The sequence below is a fragment of the Myodes glareolus genome, chromosome 23 (assembly GCF_982192425.1).
Source record: "Myodes glareolus chromosome 23, mMyoGla1.1, whole genome shotgun sequence".
NCBI classification, from domain to species: domain Eukaryota; kingdom Metazoa; phylum Chordata; class Mammalia; order Rodentia; family Cricetidae; genus Myodes; species Myodes glareolus.
Genome location: NC_142048.1, coordinates 7541339 through 7562697, shown reverse-complemented (window position 1 = coordinate 7562697; position 21359 = coordinate 7541339). Strand labels below are relative to the sequence as shown.

The 21359-nt window shown below is 39.3% G+C and overlaps 1 protein-coding gene across 4 annotated transcripts in view; it reads right to left on the bottom strand.

Annotated features, from left to right (window-relative positions):
- The window catches only part of Psd3 (pleckstrin and Sec7 domain containing 3), a 536277-nt gene that overhangs the window by 123055 nt on the left and 391863 nt on the right, over positions 1-21359 (bottom strand). The gene's annotated exons all lie outside the window — the stretch shown is intronic.

The window sequence follows — 21359 nt, the reverse complement described above, 5'->3', positions numbered from 1 at the left end:
CACAACAGCCCTGTGTGTTTTGCAACATAGCTGGAATGCAAGACAAAGACCTAAAGATAGCCTTCATGAATATTATAAACTTGCTTAAAGAGGAAACTAATGGATGCCTTAAAACTCTACAAAAATAAGCAGTGGAAGGAAAATAAATAGTTCCAGACCTGAAAGTAGAAATAAAAAAAATAGAGAAAACACAAACTGAGGGAAATCTGGAAACAAAAATTTAGGGACTTGAAGAGAAAGCACAGAGGCAAGCCTCATCAATAGAAAACAAGAGACGGAAGAGAATCTCAGACACTGAAAACAAGAGAGAAGAAATGGATACCCTGGTCAAAGAAACTATTAAATCATGGTATAAAACATTTCTCAGGAAATCTGGGACACTATGAAAAGACCAGACCTAAGAGTAACAGAAATAAAAGGAAGGAGGAAAAAACCCAGGTCAAAGACCTAGAAAATATTTTCAACAAAAATCTTAGAAGAAAATTTCCCTAACCTTAAAAAGAGATACCTACAAAGGTACAAGAAGCATACAGAACACCAAATGACAGGACTCAAAAAGAAAGTACCCTTGGTACATAATAGTCAAAACACTAAACAGAGAACAAAGATAGAATGTTAAAAGCTGCAAAGAAAAAAGACCAACACATGAAGGAAAAATCTATGAATAGAAAGAAAACCTCAACCTAAAAAGGTTAATACACCCAAGAAAACACAAGAAATATATAATCCCAAAACAGAAAATCAAGAGAGGGGAAACACACAACAACAACAACAAATAAAATAAGAGGAATCAACAAATACTGCTCACTGATATATCTCAGTATCAAAGATCTGAATTCCACAATAAAACGATATTCCAAACAAATAGACATAAGAAACAAGCTGGTGTAGTCATTTAATATCTGACAAAACAGACTTCAAACCAATCAGAAGAGATGGGAAAGGACACTATGTCCCCATCAAAATCTAACAAGAGGACATGACAATTTAATATCAATGAACCAAACAAAAGGGCATCCATGTTCATAAAAGAACAGTACAACAGTTTAAATCACATATTGATCCTCACACACTGATCACAGGAGACTTCAATACCCCACTTTTACCAACATATGGGTCAGTCACACAGAAACTAAACAGAAATGCCAGAGCTAACTGACATCATAAACCAAGAGGACCTAATAGATAATTACAAAACATCTCACTCAAACACAAAAGAATATATCCTCTTAGAACCTCACACAACTTTCTCCAAAACTGACCATCCACTTAGACAAAAAGCAAGTCTCAACAGACACAAGGAAACTGAAATAACACTCTGCATCCTACCTGACTGTCACGGGTTAAAGCTGGACATCAGCAACAAAAACAACAGAAAGCCTAAAGACTCATGGAACTGAATAACTCTCCACTGAACGAGAAATGGATTAAGGCAGAAATTAAAAAAAAGAAAAAACTTTCTAAGGGTTGATAAAAATGAATACACAACATAAACAAACTTATGAGACACAGAGGCAAGTTTATAGTACATTAAAATGTTGCAGAGATATCATACTAATCACTTAATAGCACACTTAAAAGCTAAAAACAAGAAATTATACCCAAAGCAGAAGATAGTAAAAAAAAAAAAATAGGGCTGAAATAATAAAAACAAACAAACAAATGAACAAATCAACGACACAGAGTTGTTTTTATGAGAAAACCAACAAGTTAGACACACTCTCATTCAGAGTAATTAAAAGGCAGAGAGAGGTTATACAAATTAACAAAATTAGAGACCAAAAGGGGATATAACAACAGGAAATCCAGAGGTTCATAAAGATAGACTTTAAAAACTATACTTCACAGAATTTTGAAATCTAAAAGCAACTGCTAATTTTCTTGATGCATAACACTTAAAAAGTTAAATCAAGATCAGGTAAGCAATCTAAAGAGACATATAAACTGCCAGTGAGATGCCGTAACTAAAAGTCTCCCAACCAAAAAACACCCAGAGAGGGTCAGATGGTGTTAGCATAGAATTCTATCAGGCTTTCAAAGAAGAATTAATGCCAATACTAATCAAATTATTCCATAAAATACAAACAGAAGGAACACTGTCCAATTTATCTTATCAGATCAATCATCCTGATATTCAAACCACATAAAGACCCAACAACGAAAGAGAATTACAGACCAATTTCCCTTAAGGACTTAGGAAAAGAAAATTATCACTAAAATATTTCCAAACAGAATCCAAGAGCACATCAGAAAGACCATACACCATGATTAAGTAGGCTTCATCTCAGCGATGCAGGAATGGTTTAATATAAGTAAATTGATAAATGTAATTCATCATGTAAAGAAACTGAAAGACAAAAACCACATGACCCTCTCATTAGATGCATAAACTGCCTTCGGGGAAAAAAATCTAACACTCTTTTATAATAAAAGCTGTGGGTTTTATATGAGAAAAGAATTTAAAAATGAACATAGAAAAAATAAAATGTTAAACCAGAAAAAAATGCCCTGGGATAAAGGGACATACCTCAACATACCAAAACATAAGGGCAGTCTGCAGCAAGTGCACAGACAACAACTTAAATGGCAAGAAACTCAATGCAATTCTACTAACATCAGGAACAAAGCCAGGTTGTCCACTCTCTCCATACCTACTCAATATCGTATTTGGAGTCTCAGCTAGAGCATTAAGACAACTGAAGGAGATCCACAGGATATAAATTGAAGATAAAGAAGTCAACATATCTTTATTTATAGATGACATGATAGTATACATAAGTGACATATAATATTCCACAGGGAAACTCCTACAGCTGATAAACAATTCAGCAAAGTAGCTGAATACAAAAATTAACTCACAAAAATCAGTAGCTTCCTATATACAAATGACAAGCAGACTGGGAAAGAAATCATGGAAAAACAGCTTTCACAATAGCCTCAAATAATATATAAAGTATGTTGGGGTAACTCTGTCCAAGCAAGTGAAAGATGTGGATGACATTGGGTGAGGTAACCCAACCCCAGAAAGACAAATCTAGTATATATTCACTTACAGTGGATATTAGCTCTTAAATCAACGATAACCAAACAACATTACATTGGATCACAGAGGTTAAGTATGGAGTAAGGGGCCAGGAGAGGCAGGTAGGCATCCCCAGGAAAGGTAAACAGTATAGCTATGGATCGACACGGGGTTCTGGAATGGGAGAATCAAGTGGAGGACAGGACAGAGGGGATAATGGAGGAAATAGTTAAAATTAAGGACCATTTGAAGAGTAGTATGGTAACCTAATACAGTAGAAGCTTTCTAAATGAAATTGCCAAATAAAGGAGGGAAATAAAGACTCAATTGGCCATCTCTTGCCACTTCCAATACCGGAACTGAGTTATATCTAATTGAGTAGTTGGTTGAAGGTGTCCCATCAGAATTTCCAAACAACCCATACTGTTGCCAAAACTATAAATTGCTCTACACAAACTGACAGCAATATCCTACTGGTGAAGATAACACCCATACAACTCACTGAACAAGAACAAGCTGAGCTGGTACTATGTAGTGCCTTCACTTCTACCTGTTAGCATCTTTTGTACAGGAAGGTATTCTGCAGGCTACCAAAGCAGAAGGGCAAACATCATCGCGGTCACAAACCCTTTGACTGACAATGCTGTCCTGCCTGCAACATATACTAGGTTAATGGTGGCAAAAAGCTTGTGGCAGTAACCAACCAATATCTGAGCCCACTCTATAAGATCACACCCATACCCAATGCTGCTTGGGTGACCAAGAATCTGAGATTGATAACCCCAGGACCTACTGTAAAATCAAATCCTTTCTTTTTTTTAAAAGGTAGCAATAAAATGACTTCTAATGGCTTTCTGCTATACTCAAAGATCAGGGCTTTGTTCAGCCATCATCAGAAAAGCCTCTGCCTGCAGCACACAGGAACAAATACAGAGAGCCACAGCCAGACATTTTGCAGAGAATGAGAGACCTTGGAATACTTACCTAAGTTCTAAACAGGATGTCTCTTTCAAATTCCTCCCCTCAGGACTCAGTGAACCCTCCTGAAGTGGAGGCAGAAAGGGCATCCATTGTGTATATATTATGGCTTCCAGTTTAGTGTATTTATGGAATTCCTGAGTGTGCAAATGAATGGGTTTCTGTTTCCTGTACCTTCTCTTGGGCACTTTTCCTTCTGTTTGTTCATTTTACCCCATTTTGATGTGATAGTTTTTCTTTTATCTTACAATTTATATTCCTATATTAAATTTTATTATTAGCCCTTAGAAGCCTGTCCTGTTCATCTTCTAATGTGGGTCAGAAAGGAGGGGGACCCACATGGGAAGGGAGTTGGGGAGGAACTGGGAGAGTAGAGGGAGGGGAAGCTGCAATTGGGATGTATTATGTGAGAAAAAAATCTATTTCCAAACAATGAAAGGAAACGAAGAGACATGAACACCTAGATACTTTAAATGAGCTCTAAGAAAGAAATAAGATTATCTTCTTCTACCTTTATACTAAAATCCCCACAAGTTCCTAAAGTTCTGCCCCTGACAAACATCTTCCAGTTTCTAGGAAAATGTCTCTCTGAAGCACTTGGCTTTAGCTCTGTTGAACACGAGTGTTGGACAAGAAAACCTCCCCAGCTCCTCCAAATCCAGCACATCATGACATGGCAGGGTTTATCTGATGAGTGCATTTATTTCCCTGAACAGCAACCACAGACCCATTTGATTGTTCTGCTTCTCTCTGGGAAAATGTCTGCCCATTGCTAACATACTGTGGTAGTTAAATGGCTCCCTCCCCAAGACACCTATGTCCTAATCACAGAGTAGGAGGTTTTTTAATGTTACTCTATGAATATGCTACCTATCAAGGCAAAGAGAACTTTGAACAGATGATTAACTCCAGGACCTCCAGGCTAGGCAGTTATTTCAGGCTATCTCTGATGGGACAATGGAATTCCATGTTCCTATCAGATAGAGGTCAGCAGGGGATTCGGAGTCACAAGAGACAACATGAAAGAAGCAACGGTCAGCATGGGTGTGAGGTGATTGTACTCGTGGTTCTAAGGACAGAAATGGGGCCATGACGCAAAGAATAGACAGTGGGCGATGGAAACACAACACCCTGCTCTAGACGTTAGGAGAGAAGCACGGTCCCTGCTCTAGAAGTTAGGAGAGAAGCACGGTCCCTGCTCTAGAAGTTAGGAGAGAAGCACGGTCCCTGCTCTAGAAGTTAGGAGAGAAGCACGGTCCCTGCTCTAGAAGTTAGGAGAGAAGCACGGTCCCTGCTCTAGAAGTTAGGAGAGAAGCACGGTCCCTGCTCTAGAAGTTAGGAGAGAAGCACGGTCCCTGCTCTAGAAGTTAGGAGAGAAGCACGGTCCCTGCTCTAGAAGTTAGGAGAGAAGCACGGTCCCTGCTCTAGAAGTTAGGAGAGAAGCACGGTCCCTGCTCTATAAGTTAGGAGAGAAGCACAGTCCCTGCTCTAGAAGTTAGGAGAGAAGCACGGTCCCTGCTCTAGAAGTTAGGAGAGAAGCACGGTCCCTGCAACCTAGTCTGGAATTTGGACCCCCAGCACTATAGCTAGTAACAGTGCTAATAGGATCGAGCCACCACTGGAAGATGATACTTCTATCTGTGCATCATACAAGTAGCATCCAAGCTTTTATGTCTGACTGGGTTAATGTTAACAGGCACACTGACTTCAAACTACTCTTCCTGTTTGTTAGATCAGACAGGCTCTATCTTAGGCCTTATATACAAGACAGGGCATGAGTTCAATTTAAGACAAGTGGTAGCTGTTTTGGAAAAGATCCAGAAATAGTAGCATTTGAAATTACTATTGATAAAGAATAGTAAATCAGCCGGGCAGTGGAAGCACACACCTTTAATCCCAGCACTTGGGAGGCAGAGGCAGGTGGAGCTCTGTGAGTTCGAGGCTAGCCTGGTCTACAAGAGCTAGTTCCAGGACAGGCTCCAAAGCTTCAGAGAAATCCTGTCTCAGAAACAAAAATAAAATAAAATAAAATAAAACCCAAAACAAATAGTAAGCCTATGTTAGTATTAATGAATCAGAGAATATCTGAAGCCTGAGGAAACTTTGCTTCTAAGAGGAACAATGAAAAGGTTGCTTGAAATGCACAAGTTTACTCTTTCATCAACCAAATTATTTTATTTCCATGCTGTGGTTGTTTTGGGAAATTTCTGTTTCTTGGTGCCCCTTGCAGCTAGATCCTTGTTAATCAAATATGAGCAGAATACACATAGACTATTTCCAAGGCAAGGAATTTAAGGACCAGTGTTCCCTCTCCACATTCTCCTTCCATATGTCAAATAAGAAAGAAGTCTCTAGGGCGATACTGATGAAGAAGTAGAAAGAGACTGCTCGTCATGTTTTTTTTTTTTTTTTTCAGAAAATGACCACCTTGTCAGGAATCTCTACTACGAATACCACTACAGGCAAGAACTGAACCTCTACTGTGCTTCATCCCTCACACAACAAGATAATCGTAAGACTGTAGGTTTCTATTTGAGATCTTGACCACCTATCTACTCAGCTTAATATCTGCCTGAAGAATTTCCTCAGAAAAGATTTTTTGGGATATTTTAGATCCTGTTATAGACTTTAGGTAGCACAGGGAATAACTGAATGATATACCATAATAACAAAATATTACATTTTCAGCTATTAAAAAGCCATGATCACAGTAAGTTTGGACCAGCATGGTAGGATAAAAGAATGTATGACTGTTAAGCCTAGAGAATAAAGTGATATGTAGAGAGCTCCAACCATTTCCATCACTTAAAGCAAAGGTCTTTAGATTCTTCTCGGTTATAAAAATTATATGTTATATAATGAGGCCTATCAGAACAACCATGCCATGTTCTCTTTTCTTCCTTTCTTACCTAAGCCTATCTGTTGGCAAATGGTTCTAACTAGTTGAAATTATATAAAGTACACATTTCTCCTTTCGATAGTTAACTGGTGATAAAAATTCCTGGAAATTTTTGATAGTTGTGAGGCTTCTTTTTCTGCAAAGGTCTTGATAGAATTTTTCTTCCAGTCAAATACTGTATCATTTCCCTAGACTAATGCAGAAAAATGGGACATAGAATTAGCAACCAATTTTGAGTACTCTCCTAATAATCTTTAAAAAAAACACCAGAAAGTAATGCTTCAGAGTTCCCCATTTCTCTGTCAGAATAGATTTCTCAATCAATTAATTAGATAACATTTTAAAGGTACATAATGTATAATAATTTATTAAGCAGAGACCTAGGAACATAAATTTTATAGACTCTCACAAATGAGTCATCAAACATATTTTTGTGAATGCTGTATTTTCTAGAAAACAATTTTTCTTTCTGGGATCATGATGTTAATGACATAACATACTACATCTTATAAACTTTAGTTAGAGACTATATCCAATGTTTGTCATTGTACACACTTATGTTAAAGACAACGTGAAAGTCATGTTGGATGAAAGAGTTTTTGGGAATAAGAATGAACAGAGATGGAACAAGATCACTGAGCAAGACTTCTGTAGGGTGCCAGATGCAGAGAAAGCTTGTAAGTGTATGTTCAGGGGTACAAAATTCTATTTAATTATTGTATTTATTACAATTTTACCATTGGTCATCTAGTTATAAAGTATATTTAGTTTAGCAAATAAATACTTAAAGACATTTCCATCCTTATCAAAACACACACAAAAAAAGGCGGGTGAACTATGTCAAATAGTATGGAGGAACTGTTTTCATTTACAATGCAAATGAGTCCAAAGTGTTAAGTAATTTACTAAAAGTTTCAAAATATGAGCAAAGCACAAGTACTTATAGATCTGGACTCTGGGACATCACAAATGTATGTTACAGTGAGGGCCCATGTAAGGAATGCTGCACCCTCCCTTCCTTTGGTGTTTTCCTATTATTATTATTTTTTTTTACTTTTTCTTTATGTGTCTACCTTTGAGAAAAGAGTACAAAAGAATGGGTGCTTGGCTGAGGACCTAAGGAGATGGTTTGTTATGCAAGCAGGAGAACCTGAATTCACTCCTTTTTTTGTACACTGAGGCATTCACCTACAGTTTCAAAAGGCTTCTTGGGGCTCACTGGCAATGCAGCCAAGGAGAAATGGTTGATTAGCTTCAGGCTGAGTGAGCCAAAATATAAGGTAATCTTTAAGATGTCCAACACTGACCTCTGGCCTTCACACATGCATGCATACACAGACACACAGACACAGACAGACACACACAAGGGGTGAAGGAGGGAAAATGTGTATGTGCGTGATAGGGTGTATGAGTGCGTGAGCTTGAGCAAGAACAGAAACTCTGTACTGAGATTTAGATATCTATGGAAAGCTGAAGCAATGCCACCATGCTGTAGCACGGCCAGGAAAGGGCCACTTCATATTTTCAGGTGCAATTAACGTGTCTATATAAAGTCTTTCAAAATGTCAAGTTCTAAGGTTTCATAAAAGATAGTATTATGTTACATATCTTAATTAAAATTTTTATTTTGGCTAGAGCAAATTATTATATACATTCAGTTAGTACAAATAATTTCAATGACGTAAGTTCTAGTTTCATTAAATCTTCACATGCTTCAAATCCATGCATAGGAACCCATTTTAACAAGCTAATTCATGAATAATGCACAACTTAAAAATCATGTATCAAGAAAGCTCCTACACAATACAAAACAAAAGCATAACAGTCAATAGATTACAATTTGATCCACTTTATAATAGTTCAGTTAACTAAAATGAGTATGTGATAATCTCATTATGTAAGAGAACTTCTTCATTTAGAAGAAAGCAAAACATTGCTTCCTAGTAGTATAACAAGTAATGCCAAAGGAAGCTGTTTCCCAATGTAGTGTTGGGAATTTGACTTTAGATGAATGTTTAAAATTGAAATACTTACTGGGTAAAAACTGAAATTGCACAGCCAACAGCTCTCCCATGGGTGTAAACACAAAGTAGAGATTTATGAAAAATATTTCATTCTGGTCTTCTCAGCCCAGCAATAAAATTCATGAAAATGCCACTGGTGTAAAATCCTACATTCACTGAACCATCCACGGCTCTTGGGATGTTGGGTCTAAGAGTTATGTGAAAATTAAGTGCTCTTATGTGAAAGAATTGAAAACAAAACAAAATCCCTTAAGATTCCATATGTTTAAAGGTTTGACTTCTTAAGGAAAAACGTTTCCCACAAGCAGTAGGATGACTTCCAATGTTCTGCGGGACAGCTCCTCCTGCTAGGGAGTAAGCTGGTACCTAGTCTGTCTTGGAGAACGGGTAAAGTGATTTTTCTGTAACCAACAGTTCTTTCTATGTGTTTAAGATCATCTTGAAACAGAACTGTTTGTAGATTGATCTCTCAGATTCACATTTTCCTTGATAATGTCACAACAGGGTCTGATTAGTTAAATACAATTTTGAAGAAATTCAGATCAGTCTTTGAGAATGAACAAAACTACTGAATGACTCAGCTACCCACGTCTAAGCACGTACCTGAAAGGTTCGAAGTCAACATTCTACATAAATACTTGAACTTCCAGGTTTACTGCAGACCTTCTTACAACAAGTAAACTATGGAATCAATATACGTGTCCATCAGTAGGTGGTTGGATAAAGACAATATATCACATATGCACAAGAGTTTGACTCAGCCGTAAAGAACGAGATCTGGAAACCGCCTTATTATGTGAGATAACAGATGCAGACAGATAAACCCCCTATGCTTTTCCTCATTCGTGCGCCCTCATTGTGCATACATCTTTAACATCATTTATACACATATGACATGAAAGTAGATGAGGGATGGCGGAGAACACAAATGGAGTAAGAGAATAGTCGGGAGAAAGGAAGCTGTGGCGAGAGTGAGAACAGGCAGGTACACAATAGACATGAATAACAATGTCTTTGGAAAGCACATCACTATGGACAATAATTGGTGAATAGACATCAATAAAATATTAAAAATAATGAAGATTATGTGAGAATATACCATTTACTATCTGGGGAACTTTAGATGATTCATATTTGCTAAGCTTCATTTTTCAATCTTATAGAAAGATAGGAATATATCATGTGTAGATCTGTTTACATATTCAACCCACCTTATGGGTTGTTCTGAAAATTCTAAGTTGAAAATCACATAAAATATTGCTTTATGTGAAAACCTTTTTATTTTAAATTACTTTCTTTACAAAAGTGTTCTATGAAATTTCATTTGCATTTTAATAAATACAACTTGCCTGAAGATCAGAGAGTAAAACAGCAGCTCTAGTCAGTCTTACAGACCAAGCAGTGGTGACAACACACACCTTTAATCCCAGTAGCCACACTAGTTTGCCATAGAAACCAGGTGGTAGGGGTGCACGCCTTTAATCCCAGCACTAGAGAGGAATATAAAACGGAAGGAGACAGCCCTCACACACAGTCTCATTCTGAGATTCCTGGAGGTAGGATTGTCATTGCACACTGAGTAAGAGATAAAAGTCAGTGGCTCTTTTGCTTTTCTGACCTTCAGTTTGAAGCCCAATTCCTGTCTCGAAATTTTTAATAGTCGTCCTACAGTTTGAGTTGGTGATCTTCACATGGGAAGGGTAGAAAAGGTAACTAAGAATATGACCTGTAGTGGCATTTCAAATGTATTTTAATAAATAAAGAGATGGCTTGAAGATCTGAGACTGAAACAGCCCCGCTGGTCAGCCTCACAGACCAGGTTATGGGAACACACACCTTTAATCTCAATAGCCGCACTAGTTGCCATAGAAACTGGGCAGTGCATGCCTTTAGCCCCAACCCTAGTGAGGAGTATAAAATGGGAGGAAACAGCTCTCAACACACAGTCTTATTCTGAGATTCCTACAGACAGGATGACCATTTCAGATTGAGGTTGAGGTAAGAACCAGTGGCTGACTGTTTTGCTTTTTGGATCTTCAGGTTGAACCCCAATTTCTTTCTCTGGGATTTTATTAATTGTACCTCAATGACCCATTTGAAAATTCTTCTCCATTGTGAATTCTCTGTTCAGATCAGTACCCCATTTTTTAATTGGGTTAATTAGAGTTTTAGTGTCTAGTTTCTTGAGTTCTTTGTATATTCTGGAGATCAGACCTTTGTCTGATAAGGGGTTGGTGAAGATCTTCTCCCAGTCAGAAGGCAGCCTTTTTGTCTTACTGACAGTGTCCTTTGCTTTACAGAAGCTTCTCAGTTTCAGCAGGTCCCATTTATTCATTGTTTCTCTTATTGTCTGTGCTACTGGGGTCCTACTTAGGAAGTGGCCTCCTGTGCCTATATCTTGTAGACTACTTCCCACCTTCTCTTCTATCAGGTTCAAAGAGGACAGATTGATGTTGATGTCTTTAATCCATTTGGACTTGAGTTTTGTGCATGGTGATAGATATGGATCTATTTTCATTCTTCTACAGGTTGACATCCAGTTATGCCAGCACCATTTGTTAAAGACGCTTTCCTTCTTCCATTGTATACCTTTAGCTCCCTTGTCAAAAATTAGGTGTTCATAGGTTTGAGGGTTAGTATCTGGGTCTTCTATTCGATTCCATAGGTCGACTTCTCTGTTCTTATGCCAATACCAAGCTGTTTTCAATACTGTAGCTCTGTAATAGAGTTTGAAGTCAGGGATAGTAATGCCTCCAGAAGTTCCTTTATTGTATAAGATTGTTTTGGCTATCCTGGGTTTTTTGTTTTGCCATATAAACTTGATTATTGCTCTCTCAAGGTCTGTGAAGAAGTTTGATGGGATTTTGATGGGGATTGCATTGAATCTATAGATTGCTTTTGGTAGAATTGCCATTTTTACTATGTTGATTCTCCCAATCCAAGAGCAGGGGAGGTCTTTCCATTTTCTGGTATCCTCCTCAATTTCTCTTTTCAAAGGCTTAAAGTTCTTGTCAAATAGGTCTTTCATATCCTTGGTTAGAGTAACCCCAAGATATTTTATGGTGTTTGTGGCTATCGTGAAAGGTGATGTTTCTCTGATTTCCCTCTCCATTTCTTTATCCTTTGTGTATAGGAGTGCCACTGATTTTTTGGAGTTGATCTTGTATCCTGCCACGTTACTAAAGGTGTTTATCAGCTGTAGGAGTTCTTTGGTAGAGTTTTTGGGGTCACTTATGTACACTATCATATCGTCAGCAAATAACAAAAGTTTAACTTCATCCTTTCCAATTCGAATCCCCTTGATCCCCTTATGTTGTCTTATTGCTATTGCTAGAACTTCAAGCACTATATTGAAGAGGTATGGAGAGAGTGGACAGCCTTGCCGTGTTCCTGATTCTCTGGACAGAGGAGGGGGTGCCTGAACCGGCCTTGGCCCGTGACCATACTGATGAATATTTTGCTTATCACCATAGATCCCTCATCTGGCGTTGGATGACGATACAGATGGAGGCCCGCGTTGGAGCACGGAACTGAGCCCCCCAAGATCCAAATGGAAGGAAGAAAATGACGAAGGACTGCGAGGGATACTATCACCCACTGATACAAGGGATCGGATCTAATGAGAGTTTACCAAGGCCAGATGGACCGTGACTGAACGAGCATGTGATCCAACCAGATTCTCTGAATGTGGCCGGATTTTCTGAATGTGGCTGGCCTGCAGTCTTACTGAGAAGCCATTGACAATGACACTGGGACTGGTTTCCTCTGCATATACTGGATTTTTGGGATCCAGTCTGTTTGGATGCTCACCTTCCTGGACCTGGAGGGAGGGGGGAGGAACTTGGACTTCCCATAGGGCAGGAGACCCTGACTGCCCTTGGGGACAAAGAGGGAGGAGAAGAGGGAGGGGGGGAGTGGGAGGGCGTTGGGAGGAGGGGCGTAAATGGAAACTCTTTATAATTTAATAAAATTACTTTCAAAAAAAAAATTCTTCTCCATTGAAACTAGCTGTGGAACTGCTTCAGGTGAATGACAATAAACAAATGATTCTTCTAATCCTCTTTGTCCTGAGCCTTCTCTGCTAGGCAACCTTTGGAGCACTATCTGACATCTTAGTAGTTGAACCAAGAACAGGTGAAAAATCTAAATAGACCTGTTAGTCGTGAAGAATTAGAAGCTGTTATCAGAAATCTCCCTGCCGAAAAAAGCCCAGGACCAGATGGTTTCAATGCAGAATTCTACCAGAACTTCCAGGATGAGCTAATTCCTAAACTCCTTAATGTATTCCATAATATAGAAACAGAAGAGTCATTGCCAAACTCCTTTTATGAAGCTACAGTTACCTTAATACCAAAACGACATAAAGACACAACCAAGAAAGAGAATTACAGGCCAATCTCACTCATGAACATCGACGCGAAAATTCTCAATAAAATCCTGGCAAACCAAATCCAGGAACACATTAGAAAAATTATCCATTATGATCAAGTAGGCTTCATCCCAGAGATGCAGGGCTGGTTCAACATACGCAAATCTATCAATGTAATCCATCATATAAATAAACTGAAAGAAAAAAAACATATGATCATTTCATTGGATGCTGAAAAAGCATTTGACAAAATTCAACACCCATTTATGACAAAGGTGTTGAAGAGACTGGGGATACAAGGATCATACCTAAATATAATAAAAGCAATATACAGCAAGCCGACAGCTAACATCAAATTGAATGGAGAGAAACTCAAAGCCTTTCCACTAAAATCAGGAACACGACAAGGCTGTCCACTCTCTCCATACCTCTTCAATATAGTGCTTGAAGTTCTAGCAATAGCAATAAGACAACATAAGGAGATCAAGGGGATTCGAATTGGAAAGGATGAAGTTAAACTTTTGTTATTTGCTGACGATATGATAGTGTACATAAGTGACCCCAAAAACTCTACCAAAGAACTCCTACAGCTGATAAACACCTTTAGTAACGTGGCAGGATACAAGATCAAATCCAAAAAATCAGTGGCCCTCCTATACACAAAGGATAAAGAAGCAGAGAGGGAAATCAGAGAAACATCACCTTTCACGATAGCCACAAATAGCATAAAATATCTTGGGGTAACTCTAACCAAGGATGTGAAAGATCTATTTGACAAGAACTTTAAGTCTTTGAAGAAAGAAATTGAGGAGGATACCAGAAAATGGAAAGACCTCCCCTGCTCTTGGATTGGGAGAATCAACATAGTAAAAATGGAAATTCTACCAAAAGCAATCTATAGATTCAATGCAATCCCCATCAAAATCCCATCAAACTTCTTCACAGACCTTGAGAGAACAATAATCAACTTTATATGGCAAAACAAAAAACCCAGGATAGCCAAAACAATCTTATACAATAAAGGAACTTCTGGAGGCATTACCATCCCTGACTTCAAACTCTATTACAGAGCTACAGTATTGAAAACAGCTTGGTATTGGCATAAGAACAGAGAAATCGACCTTTGGAATCGAATAGAAGACCTGGATATTAACCCACAAACCTATGAGCACCTAATTTTTGACAAGGGAGCTAAAGGTATACAATGGAAGAAGGAAAGCATCTTTAACAAATGGTGCTGGCATAACTGGATGTCAACCTGTAGAAGGATGAACGTAGATCCATACCTATCACCATGCACAAAACTCAGGTCCAAATGGATTAAAGACATCAACATTAATCCGTCCACATTGAACCTGATAGAAGAGAAAGTGGGAAGTAGTCTACAAGATATAGGCACAGGAGGCCTCTTCCTAAGCAGGACACCAGCAGCACAGACAATAAGAGAAACAATGAATAAATGGGATCTACTGAAACTGAGAAGCTTCTGTAAAACAAAGGACACTGTCAGTAAGACAAAAAGGCTGCCTTCTGACTGGGAGAAGATCTTCACCAACCCCTCATCAGACAAAGGTCTGATCTCCAAAATATACAAAGAACTCAAGAAACTAGGCACTAAAACTCTAATTAACCCAATTAAAAAATGGGGGTACTGAACTGAACAGAGAATTCACAACAGATGAACTTCGAATGGCCAGAAGACACTTAAGGTCATGCTCAACCTCCTTAGCGATCAGGGAAATGCAAATCAAAACCACTTTGAGATACCATCTTACACCTGTCAGAATAGCTAAAGTCAAAAACACCAATGATAGCCTATGCTGGAGAGGATGTGGGGTGAGGGGAACACTCATCCATTGTTGGTGGGAATGCAAACTTGTGCAGCCACTGTGGAAATCAGTATGGCGGTTTCTCAGGAAACTGGGAGTCAACCTCCCTCAGGACCCAGAAATTCCACTCTTGGGAATATACCCTAGAGATTCCCTAGCATACTACAAAAGCATTTGTTCAACTATGTTCATAGCAGCACTGTTTGTAATAGCCAGAACCTGGAAACAGCCTAGGTGCCCCTCAATAGAAGAATGGTTAAAAAAGGTGTGGAACATATACACATTAGAGTTTTACTCAGCGGTAAAAAATAATGACATCTTCAATTTTGCATGCAAATGGATGGACATAGAAAACGCTTTACTGAGTGAGGTAAGCCAGGCCCAAAAAGAGGAACACGGTATGTATTCACTCATAAGTGGATTCTAACCATAATTTAAAGGTCTTTGAGCCTATTATTCGTGATCCTAGAGAAGCTAAATAAGAAGACGAACCTGATGAAGATTATTTAGCTATCCGCCAGGAGGTAGGAAATAGTCAAGAGTCCCAGGTAACCTTGGGTGCATGGGGGGTGGGGTGGGAGGGTTGTTGGAAGGGGAGAGGGTTAGAGAGAAGAGAGTAGGGGAGGAATGGAGAAAGCTCGGTTGACCGGGATGGGGGCAAGGGAGGAAGGATGAATATGGGATCAGGGAAGAATTTCTTATTTCAACTAAGGGAGTCATTTTAGGGTTTATAGGAAACTTGATTATATATGGGATCCCAGGTCCAAGGAGAGATCCCCAGATTGTTCTCTGGACAGAGGAGAGGGTGCCTGAACCGGCCTTGGCCCATAACCATACTGATGAATATTTTGCTTATCACCATAGATCCTTCATCTGGCGATGGATGGCGATACAGATGGAGACCCACATTGGAGCACCGGACTGAGCCCCCCAAGGTCCAAATGAGGAGCAGAAGGACGAAGAAAATGACGAAGGACTGCGAGGGATGCTATCACCCACTGATACAAGGGGTCCGATCTAATGAGAGTTTACCAAGGGCAGTTGGACTGCGACTGAACGAGCACGTGATCCAACCAGATTCTCTGAATGTGGCCGGATTCTCTGAATGTGGCTGGCCCGGAGTCTTTCTGAGAAGCCATTGACAATGACACTGGGACTAGTTTCCTCTGCATATACTGGATTTTTGGGATCCAGTCTGTTTGGATACTCACCTTCCTGGACTTGGAGGGAGGGGGGACGAACTGGGCTGGAAACCCTGACTGCCCTTAGGGACAAAGAGGGAGGAGGAGAGGGAGGGGGGGAGTGGGAGGGTGTTGGGAAGAGGGGCGTAAATGGAAACTTTTATAATTTAATAAAATTACTTAAAAAAAAGAAAAAGAATGTGCTAGTTCAATCAATATAGACATAACTGATAAACTTGGCATTTATATTTCAGTTTTAGAAAAAAGAAAAGAAGGGAAGGATATACAAAGATTGTTGATTATTAAGAGGATATTCAGAAATTCAGGAACTTTCCATAATTCCTACCCTCCTATACACAAAGGATAAAGAAGCAGAGAGGGAAATCAGAGAATCATCACCTTTCACGATAGCCACAAATAGCATAAAATATCTTGGGGTAACTCTAACCAAGGATGTGAAAGATCTATTTGACAAGAACTTTAAGTCTTTGAAGAAAGAAATTGAGGAGGATACCAGAAAATGGAAGGATCTCCCTTGCTCTTGGATTGGGAAGATCAACATAGTAAAAATGGCAATTCTACCAAAAGCAATCTATAAATACAATGCAATCCCCATCAAAATCCCAACAAAATTCTTCACAGATCTTGAGAGAACAATAATCAACTTTATACGGAAAAAAACAAAAAACCCAGGATAGCAAAAACAATCCTATACAATAAAAGTACTTCTGGAGGCATTACCATCCCTGACTTCAAACTCTATTACAGAGCTACAGTAATGAAAACAGCCTGGTATTGGCATAAAAACAGTGATGTTGACCAATGGAATTGAATAGAAGACCCGGATATTAACCCATAAACCTATGAACACCCGATTTTCGATAAGGGAGCTAAGATTATACAATGGAAGAAAGAAAGCATCTTTAACAAATAGTGCTGGCATAACTGGATGTCAACATGTAGAATAATGAAAATAGGTCCATATCTATCACCATGCACAAAACTCAAGTCCAAATGGATTAAAGACCTCAACATTAATCTGACCACATTGAACCTGATAGAAGAGAAAGTAGGAAGTAGTCTGCAACACATGGGCACAGAAGACCAATTCCTACATATAACCCCAGTAGCACAGACAATAAGAGCAACAATAAATAAATGGGACTTCCTGAAACTGAAAAGCTTCTGTAATGCAAAGGAGACTGTCATTAAGACAAATAGGAAACCTACTGAATGGGAGAAGATCTTCACCAATCCCGCATCAGACAAAGGTCTGATCTCCAAAATATATAAAGAACTCAAGAAACTAGACATTAAACTTCTAATTAACCCAATTAAAAAATGGGGTACTGTGTAACATGAAGGGGCCGGCTTGTTTGTGTTTTCTGTCCTGCCTGGTTCCCACTGCTGTTTAGCCCCAAAGAAAAATCACACAGAGATCTCTATAGGTTATAAAACTGATTGGCCCATTAACTCAGGCTTCTTATTAGTTCTTGTAACTTATATTAACCCATTATTCTGATCTGTCTTAGCCATGTGGTTCAGTACCTTTTTCAGTGTGGCAGATCACATCTTGCTGCTTCGGTGATCTGGGTAGGAGTGGGAGAGATCAGCTTCCTCCTTCCCAGAATACTCCTGTTCTCATTGCATCACCTCTACTTTCTGTCTGGTTTTCCCGCCTATACTTCCTGCCTGGCCAATCAGCATTTATTTAAAACATGATTGACAGAATACAGACAATTCTCCCACACCAGTACTGAACTGAACAGAGAATTCTCAACAGAAGAAGTTCAGATGGCCAAAAGACACTTAAGGACATGCTCAACCTCCTTAGCGATCAGGGAAATACAAATCAAAACAACTTTGAGATGCCATCTTACCAGTCAGAATGGCTAAAATCAAAAACACCAATGATAGCCTATGCTGGAGAGGTTGTAGAGTAAGGGGAACACTCATCCATTGTTGGTGGGAATGCAAACTTGTGCAACCACGTTGGAAATCAGTGTGGAGGTTTCTCAGGAAACTGGCACACAACCTACCTCAGGATCCAGCAATTCCACTCTTGGGAATATACCCAAGAGATGCTCAATCATACTACAAAAGCATTTGTTCAACTGTGTTCATAGCAGCACTATTTGTAATAGCCAGAACCTGGAAACAACCTAGGTGCCCCTCAACAGAAGAATGGATAAAGAAGGTGTGGCAATACATACTTTAGAGTTCTACTCAGCAGTAAAAAACAATGATATCTTGAACTTTGCATGAAAGTGGATGGAAATAGAAAACACTATCCTGAGTGAGGTAACCCAGACCCAAAAAGAGGAATATGGTATGTACTCACTCACAAGTAGATTCTAGTCATAAACAAAGGACATTGAGCCTATAGTTCATGATCCTAGAGAAGCTAAACAAGAAGGTGAACCCAAAGAAAAACATATATTTATCCTCCTGGATATTGGAAGTTGACAAGATCGTTGGGCAAAAGTTGGGAGCAGGGGGGTGGCGGTGGATTGGGTGGAAGAGGAGATGGGGAGAGAGAAGGGAGAAGGGGAGGACTGGAACGAACTTGAGGGAATGGGATAATTGAGATGGAGGAAGGGTGGATATGGGAGCAGGGAAGAAGGTATCCTAACCAAGTGAGCCATTTCAGGATTGGCTAGAGTCTTGGCTCTAGAGGGGTTCCCAGGCGGCCAAGGCAATTTCCCCAACTAGTTCCGTGGGCAGCAGAGGAGAGGGTGCCAGTACCAAACTTATCCTATAGCCACACTGATGAATATTTTACATATCATCATAGAACCTTCATCTGGCAAGGGATAGCGATAGAGACAGAGACCCACATTGGAGCACTGGACTGAGTTCCCAAGGTTCAAATGAGGAGCAAAGGGACGAAAAACATGAGCAAGAAAGTCAGGACCGCGAGGGGTGCGTCTACCCACTGAGACAATGGGACTGATCTAATGGGAGATCACCAAGGCCAGCTGGACTGAGACTGATGGAGCATGTGATCAAAACAGACTCTGAATGTGGCTGACAATGAGGGCTGACTGAGAAGCAAAGGACAATGACACTGAGTTTTGATTCTACTGTATGGACTGGTCTTGTGGGAGACTAGTCTGTTTGGATGCTCACCTTCTTAGACCTGGATGGAGAGGGGAGGCCCTTGGACTTCCCACAGGGCAGGAAACCCTGACTGCTCTTAGGACTGGAGAGGAAGGGGGAGAGGAAGTGGGGAGAGTAGGAGGGAAATGGGAGGATTAATAAATAAATAAATAAAAATAAAAAAGAGATGAAAAAAAGGATCTGTCTTCTTCTCCACATTCAATTTCCCTCTCTAAGGATCCTCTTTCCCTTCACTCCCACACAAATACACATCTTACATCTGTCTTCTCATTTTATTGCATCTTTCCCATTTTCTTCTCTATCCAAATCCTACTTATCCTTCAGACACCTCAGAGCTCAAGCCTCCTCATTGTTCCAGAAAACCTGCTTCTCAGCTCACAACCCTTAACCCCATCTATTTATACTGTGCTGCTCATGTTATCACAACAGGAGATTTTCCTCCACTGACTGTGAACCCCTGGACACTAGGTAAGCTATGGATCATGGAATAAAAACCACGTGGGATGAAGTTCTGACAAATGAATCTGGCAATGTCCAAGCAGGTTTATCCTGCTTGTTTTGGCAGTCAGGAGGTGTGGGCTTTCTGGTTGGCTGCCACACAACAACCAGGCTAACTACTGCCAGGCAGAATTCTGAGTACTTGAAAATGAATTAGGTCATAAAAACCAGAGACTAGACTAAAAGATAGATATTATCATGTCTCCCATGTTCCATATGAGACAGCAAAGCTCAAGTGATTGGTGATATCACTGAGGTCTCAAGTGGCACAGCTGAATTCAAGTGTTATGTTCATTGTCCCCTGCTTATTAAAGCATCTTTATATTAACGATGTACGTCTCATAAAAAATGTAACCAAATGGGTAAAAGTTGTAACATTTCTCTCTAAAAGAATATAACATGAGGCATCTGCCTTCAGCCTATCAACCCATAGTATCCAGCAAACTTTTCCAGGAAGCAGGAAATTTCAAAGACAGTTCCACTTATATTGGCAGTTTGTTCATCACATTTTTCAGTGTCCTGCAGAATGTCTAGCGGACTCTTTCATGAAGCAGGAACCCTGAAGAATCGTCTCACCTGCAGGCAAGTTCAGCAGTCATTTCTCTGCAGGGCCTGCATGTTCAGCTTAGCAGTCCAGGCAAGAGCAGTTTCTTGCTCAAATGGCTAACCAACTCCATAAGGAGCCTCTTCAATACCCATATTCCTCTTGAAGTAATTGGTGCTGCCAGGAGTAGATGTGTCTCATGTCATGAAAACTCCTAAGTTATTAATGCATTTTAAATGCCATATTCTGAAGGTCTCTGGAAGATTTGAAGAATAACTATCCATCTGGAATACATCTCTGTACATCTAGAAAATCTAACATGACTACAATCTTGACTATTATAGATGACTATTAAGCTATATATCTTAATTATACATTACATTTTTAAATGAGCTATACAAACACAACACCTTAATCAAGAGCACAATTATACATGTAACAAAACTGATCTTAAATTTGTATCAATAAACCAAGATCCATATCAATGCAAATTATTCATATCTATATAACATCCCCCTTTAAATATAAAGAAACATTTAAAAACAATATTTGGGAATATGGGCATGGTGGGTGACTGTCCAGGCAGTGAGATGTCTCTGTCAATTCTAGAGTTTTGGATGTTGCTTACAATGCAATTCCTTTTTACTAAGGTATTATTATATCCTTCTGAAGTCTTTGATGGAGCTGAAGAATCTATAGTTATAGTTTTCCTTGGTTATGATAAAAGATAAAGTAGATATAAATATTGTAACTGTAGTTTTTATTTGATACCTGTTTTGTTATATGTAATTTTACTATGTTATAGTTAAAGCCTTCCTTTTTGATTAAACAGAAAAGGGGAAATGGTATGGGAGATCCTTCTGTCTATGTGTCGCTTTAATTTCTTAATGAATAA